The sequence below is a fragment of the Prionailurus bengalensis genome, chromosome A1 (assembly GCF_016509475.1).
Source record: "Prionailurus bengalensis isolate Pbe53 chromosome A1, Fcat_Pben_1.1_paternal_pri, whole genome shotgun sequence".
Classification (NCBI taxonomy): domain Eukaryota; kingdom Metazoa; phylum Chordata; class Mammalia; order Carnivora; family Felidae; genus Prionailurus; species Prionailurus bengalensis.
The window spans coordinates 22,688,480-22,695,577 of record NC_057343.1 but is presented as its reverse complement, the minus strand read 5'-3'; the positions used below and the strand labels follow the sequence as shown (position 1 = coordinate 22,695,577).

The 7,098-nt window shown below is 41.4% G+C and overlaps 1 long non-coding RNA gene across 1 annotated transcript; it reads left to right on the top strand.

The window, feature by feature from the left end:
* The first annotated feature begins 3,735 nt into the window (after window positions 1-3,735).
* Window positions 3,736-6,071, top strand: LOC122482171. The gene is made up of 3 exons (XR_006297001.1): window positions 3,736-4,069; window positions 4,458-4,612; window positions 5,570-6,071. It is a non-coding gene; the product is annotated as an uncharacterized LOC122482171 (long non-coding RNA).
* The last annotated feature ends 1,027 nt before the right edge of the window (window positions 6,072-7,098 follow it).

Here is a 7,098-nt window from a genome sequence, read left to right as displayed (position 1 = left end):
CTGTTAGGGGCCTTGTGGGTTTCCATGGGCATTTGGGGGGAAGTTGAATTGGAGATGCATTTAGTCTGGGCTCAGTGGGATATACTTGATGCATGCACTTAAGCTATTGTTAGGAACACTCATATTGCCTGCTCACTGGGAGTCATGACAGGAAGATGCAGGGAACAGAGGTCATTTCATGACATGGATGGCATGTGGCACTGGAAGTACGAGGTGAGTGGAAGAGAAACAAGGTTTGAAACCTTTGGAGCCAGAAGGCAGTCTGTGGAAAATTCTGCCAATCAGCACTCAATGGAAGATTCAGTTCCCAAAGAAGCAGAGTTAAAATGCAAGCTCTTTCCTTTCAGGCATACCCTTGAAAATGCAGTATAGACAATTACACCTGAGATTTCTTTTCTCGATTTTTTTTTGACAGAAATTACATGCAACAACATTTATCAAAATTCCTGAGTTTGCAGTCAACAAGTCTGAAGCAATACTACAAAAGCAAGGTGTCTGTAGCAGTTCATAATTTTTAAAAAAAGAGAGAGAAGTTTCAAAATTTAGGACGACAATCTTAAAAATGTACATGACTTACCAATAATGAGTTGGAAACCAGAGAGAATTTTTTCTAAACAATCAATTGTGGAAAATAGATTTTAATCAACCCTGCTAGAGGGAAAACTGAATCATATTTCTATTCTCTCTATAGAAAATATGACAAAAGTTTGTCATATTGAGAGGTAATCAAAGATTATACCTCCAAAACAATATAGGAAAAAAGCATAGAGATGCTTCAGGTAGTTAATTAGTAAAACATTTTGTCGCTTCTCTGGATTTTTAGATTTTTGGTACTTAACAGCTTTTAAAATTTTGTAATTTATTATGATACATTTTCTCATTCTAAATAAATATTCACTTTCATACCTAATTTTGGATGCATCCTTTTTCACTGTTTTTCTTAGAAAAGGTCCCCCAAATCATTTAAGTTTTCGGTCCCATAAAATCTGGATCTGCCCCTACTGCTAAGGTACGATTTAAAGCATTTTCCAAACCTGCAAGGATTCAAAACCAGAGATGCAGAGAGCACAGAAACGGAGACCGAAAATGATATTGCTGATGCACCAAAATGACCTTACCCAGCTACCCCAGACACAGCCTGGGCTCTGTGTCTTGTTGGGAAAGAGAGGGATTTGGGATGGGCCACCTGCCCATGGCCTCGGACGTCCCCAACACAGCAGACAGGCAGCCCCACAAGGACCTATTTGCATGCCTCCAGGGTTACTATCACCCCCCTCCTTCCTCCTTCCCCTTCTTCCCTTGTTACTCTGAGTTTGTATTTATGCAAAATTATATATGTGCTAGCTTCAAAAGGCAAGTAGCACACGAGGTTTCTAATAAGGACCAGCAGATTTCTGCTCCCAATCCCCACCCTGAGGCCTTCTCCCTATGGGAAACTCCTGATTCTTTTTTTTCCAGGCATTTACCTCCATATTCTCACCATATGCTTTATATCGCAATTTATTAATTTTTTTAATTGTAAGCATCGTCTGTTGACTTTTTATTCTAGAACAAGAGACTATAGTTCTCTTCCATCTTCCCCTCCACTCTCTACCTTCCAATATGGACATTTCTTAAATTGGGGTTAAACCAATATTTGGTGTTTACATTATTATGACAATATGTACACATTTTTTTTTTCTTTTTGAGTGGAGACCTCTCTGTCCTCTTGCTCCAATCTGGACTGGTTGCTGACTGGGTCTGCTGCTGATCTGTGATTCCACACCTCCCTTCACTACCACCCTGTACTCCCCTCTGCCCACACTCTGTGTCAGAGCCCCTGTGTCTTCCTGTTTCATGGTTTAATCTCTTACTTAGAGCATATCCTTCAGGAACTTCCTGAGAAAGAATTGGTGGAGGGAAATCTTAAAGCCTTGGGTGCCTGAAAATGACTTTATTTCACCTCCATATTTGATTGATAGTTTAGCAAGACACAGAATTCTAGGTTGGAAAAAGTTTCCCTGAGAATTCTGAAGACATTTTACCATTATCTTCTAGCTTCTGGTGTTGTTGAGAAATCCAAGGCCATTCTTTCTTAGTTCTCTCTGTAAACTTTCAAGATCTTTTCCTTATTGCTGGTATTCTGAACCTCTACAGTGTCATGTCTTGCTGAGCCATTTCTCTTTCATTTTTCTGTATCTGGAGATATTTCAGTTCTGGAAAATATTCTTGTATTATTTCCTTGATAAACTCATCCTTTCCACTTAGTCTGCCTTTTCTTTCTGAAACACCTAATATTGTTTTATAGAACTCTATTTTATGCCAAGAATAATTCTAGGCTCTTGGGACATATCAGAGGACTAAAGAGACAAAACTCGCTGCCCTCCTGAGATTTGTTTCTTTACAGTGATGCGTTCAAATCCTACCTTTGCCTCTGACTGGCCATGATACCTTGCATAAGACATTTAAACCTTTCCTGTCACAGTTTCCTTGTCTCTAAAGTGGAGGTTATAATAGAAATTGCTTCCTTAAGGTCCGTTGAGAATTAATGACTTATATCATAGAAAGGGACTGGAACAATATTTAGCACACAGGAAGAGCTGTAAACATGTTGGTTATTATCATTATTGCCCGACAAAGCATGTGAGTCACAAACTCGAAATCAAAACCTCAATCCCCTTGTGCAACTTGCCATTGTTCGCTGAAGACAAGTTGGGGCTGGGATCATAGGAGTAACTGAGTCATTCCAGCTCTTCCAACCCTGACCAGCATTCACATTTCAACACTAATGTGAAATGAAGTGGCACCTGCATCAAAAAGTGAAGAGGCTTCCACCAGCTTGGGAAACAATTCCATTTTAATGGTTTCCCACAAGTAACAAGACTTCAGTTAAACTCATCCTGGGGACTAGAAGTGCTTAGTAAAGTCCCCACTTGATTTCACCATCCTTGGTCTTAGATCCAGAACACTAAATCTACATAGCAGGGAAACTGAACGTACCTGCTTGGTTCTGCTTTTATCACTTCACAGCCCACACTACCTCTGGTCCTACCCCCACTTTCAAAAGCAGAATGTCACCGAAAGGCCTCCAATCTCCCCAGGAAAAGGTTCCAGTTTTTGAGTCAGAATTTGAACTGTTGTTGAGTTTAGAGACTGAGAAGCTCTAGAGGATATGAGATCAGCCCAGAGTACTGACTTGAAAGGAAATAACTCTCTTCTTTATAATGTAATCTAGCAAGGAGAAAAGGTCAATTTACTTAGCGAGACGTTCTGGGAGGAAAAATTACTTTTTAAGGAGTTCTCAGATTTTTAAAACAGTTTCCTTAAAAATTTTCCCTTCCTTCTGTTTCTGATGGATCTCTTATATTCTGGATTTGGAGTATAGTTGAAATGTCTAGGCTTGATTGTTGGGAGAAAGGCACTGTCACGTTAGAGTGTGTGAAACATGGGTCTCTAAGAAGGTATGATTAGCTCCCACTTTCTCAGTCCTTGGCAACAAGGCCAAGAAGAAGGGGAAAGTGGATTAATCCTTTAAAAAAGCATAGAAGAAGACATTAGAAAAGTTAGAAAGGTCAAGTGTCTTGGAAACTTTGAGTGGGAAGTCCATCATTTTATCTTTAGGACACAAGGTAATGATGGCGATGATGACAATGGTCATGATGATGATGATGATGGTGATGATGATGATGATGTACTATGATCACATAAAAGCCTTTCATCTGCAGGCTCAAAGTGCAACACAACCACTAATTAATCCTGAAGGCAAGGTAGGCAAATATCATTACCTCCAATTTGCAAACTAGGAATCCAGGCAGGAGGAAATTAAACCCTTAACCAAGGTCATCTCAGAGTGAAGACTAGAAATGAAATGAAGAGTCCCTGCCTCCTTACTTTCCACTGGCCACCTCAAAGGTGGCTACCGAAGGGCTTGCTTTTATTCCACAGGCAGAGCCAGCTCCTTGCTGCATCTGACCCTTTTCTTTACAGAGTTCAGTGAGGGCAGGGGAGAGACCTTATAGAATGATGTCTCCACTACAGACTGGTTTTGAGAACTGCCACATCTCCAACCATGGAAGCAGAAGTGTGGAAGGTGTGTGTGAAACCCTATAATCAACTTGAAGGCAAGAACTATAACTCATGCTTTGTGCCACCTCTAATACCCAGCACAGAGTCAGTCCCACCATAGATCTTCCCAGTTTGGGTTATTTCTTAATTGATAATCCTGTTCTTTGGCAAGAAGAGAGATTTCCTTTTTCTCTAAAGTCTATTGAGTTTGTTTACTTTTCTTGTTTCCAGAGGGAATTTAGAGAGTGTGGCAGAAACAGTAGCTGACCACCAAGGATTTGTGTTCCCTCCCATCTACTGTTGTTTTGGGGAAGTGGCTGCCCAATTGGGAACAATATTTCCCAGTGCTTTATGTCTGAGTGACTAATTCTGGCCAATGGAATGTCAGAGGTAATGGTGTGTGTCGTTTCCAGGCTGAAGGAGTGAAGGGCCTGACGTGCTTCCCATCTTTCTACCTCTGGCAGTCACTGTAGGGCTACATGCTAAAGATGGCAAAGCTAAAGAACGTATGTTCCTGTGTCCCCCACTTGGCAGGGAATCACCAAGTAACATCCACATTAGACTTCAGGTAAGCGGAAGTCAACCTTTTTCACTGCAGTCACTGCAGTCATTTAGAGTCTTTTTTTTTTTTTTTTACTGCAGTTATCTGCTCTAATATAGGAAACCTTTAGAATACATCTCATGTGATAAGCAACAACTTAGAGATGAAGCAGTTAGGGCAAAAGGAAAACAAGGGTAGGGAAATAAGATGAACACAAGTGCAAAGTATGTACAGAAAATGTATGCTACAAGGTGCTGTACAAGTTGTTAGGAATAGGCAAAATATGTCTTTGAGTTTCCCAGCATCCAAAGCAAAGAGGGGAATTCTACGAGCTACAAGATTCACAATGCTGAGGAGAATCACATGTTAACACTTAGGAGAAACATACACTTTTCTGGTTCTTTAAACTGAGAAACATTTCTCCTATGAGGTTGAGAAGGAGGATCAGTGCTGTCAGGTGCATTTGGCCACATCCTCAAAAGCATCTGTACAGTGGTTATCACAGAAATTGTCGTGTGGCTGATATAACATCCCTTGATACAAAAAGTGGCAGTATATGAAATAGGTTTTGAGAGAGGCCAGGATAATATGTAGTGCACAAAGGCAGCTCTTCAATGGTCTGGCTTAATCCAATGTCCAATGACCCTAAATGGGTGGCTTCCTTGGTCTCACACAGGCTCTGGGGTTATCGCTTAAGAATCAAATCCATACTTCTGGGTGAGCCATGAGATATAAGCCCAACCACACCATGCTGTGAGAACACAGCCTGATCCACTGGATGGATGACCCTGTCCTCTGACCAGATGTGACAGGAGGTAACCCAACAGCTGACTTGCTGACTGAAGTGAGGAAGTTTCCCTCCCTGATCTGCTTGTTTGAGTGGATGGTCCTGGTGTGGATGTTCATTCAATTACCACATCTCAAGGGCAGTGGTGGGAAGGAAATCAACGCCACGCCTACTGAGGTCACCCTTGGTTTCCTAAGGTCTACAGGTGTGGATGAGAAACATCTGGCCAGGAAACCAGGCTGCCAGAATCCCCGGAGTAAGGGCACTCAGCCACGCCATCAGGAAAGAGGAAGCTCCTCAGCAGTATTCTGGCCAGCACTCAAATTCTTCAAGTTTGCAAACCAGGGAACTGCTTCATGCACCTGCCCTGCCAAGGGTCTTCACAATGAGGAAGATTACATCTCTGATTTCCCAATCCTTTGTGAGACCAGGTGCTTAACCCTGCCTGCAGGGATAACTCTTCTCCCTCTGGAAGAAATAGCTGTTCTAAGGGGAAGAGATATGTCATGGGGGAATGGCTTGACTTTTCTCCCAAAAAACATGTTGTCCATTTACCTAGTGGGAAAGAAAACTGCACACACTTCCGAGAGCTCAAAGCTGTTTTAGGGCCTGTCCTTCTCCCCTGTCCCCTTTCCTGCCTCCTTCCCTTCTTCCCTCAAAGACACAGATGGAAATAATATGTTAACTATACCACAGATAGTGTATTTACCAGTAATCTTCATTTACAGAGGCTGACAGCAGCGGGATGCAACGTCCTTTTCCTCTTTTTGAAGCTCTCTACGGGATTTTATTTTGCTCAACAAACATTTAATGAGTCCAGGGAACTGGTGTAGCAGAGTCAGTTAAAGCCATGGGCTTCTGGCTCAACAGATCTAGGTTTGATCTCGCCTGATCTTATTACTTTGGGAAACTCACAACCTCTCTAAGCTTTGGTTTCCTCACATGATTTTCTGTGAGGTTTAGGTTTAGGGGAGATAATGACGCAAAATGCCCCATAGGAGTAACTGAGGGTGCTTCTCACTGCTCATTAACATCCTTTATCTTCAGATATATATATACGTATATATATATATAGATATATCTATATATACATATATATAGATATATATAGATATACATATATAGATAGATATATATATATACAGTGAGATAGTGAGGGGGAGAGAAAGAGATTCCTGGTCTTTGGTGAATTCAATCACTTTATTATTTGGGGGGTAAGAAAGAGCCTTCCCTGTGTCCTTCTGAGAATATTGTAAGACATACACTAATTTTTCTAAATATGATAGAATTAAATTGGTTTTGTTTTAAGAATTCATGTGAATTTCAGTCTCCCTTTGAGAGTCTGGTCTGAGGAAACCATAGACAACCAAAAAACAAAACAAAACAAAACAAAACAAAGCAAGAATCAAATGCTAAGCTCAAGGTCTGTGTCTTATCATCTCTGACACTTGTATTCTTTAGAGCCCCTTCTTAGGTTTTAATTCCTCTGGGGAGAGGGTATATGGGGGTGACATTTTTCTTCTTCAACTAATTTCTCATCCCTACACCTTCAAAACCAGTATCACACCCAAGGGTCACCAAACCTCCTTGAGTCTGACCCACGGAGAAAGTACCTGGAGACCCCTTGTCTCGGGGGGCAGGTGGTGCCCCTTCCTATGGACACAGGTTATTCTGGGCAGTCTCTGGCAGATGCTGAGGCATAGGATGTGGGTTTTAACCTTCAGAG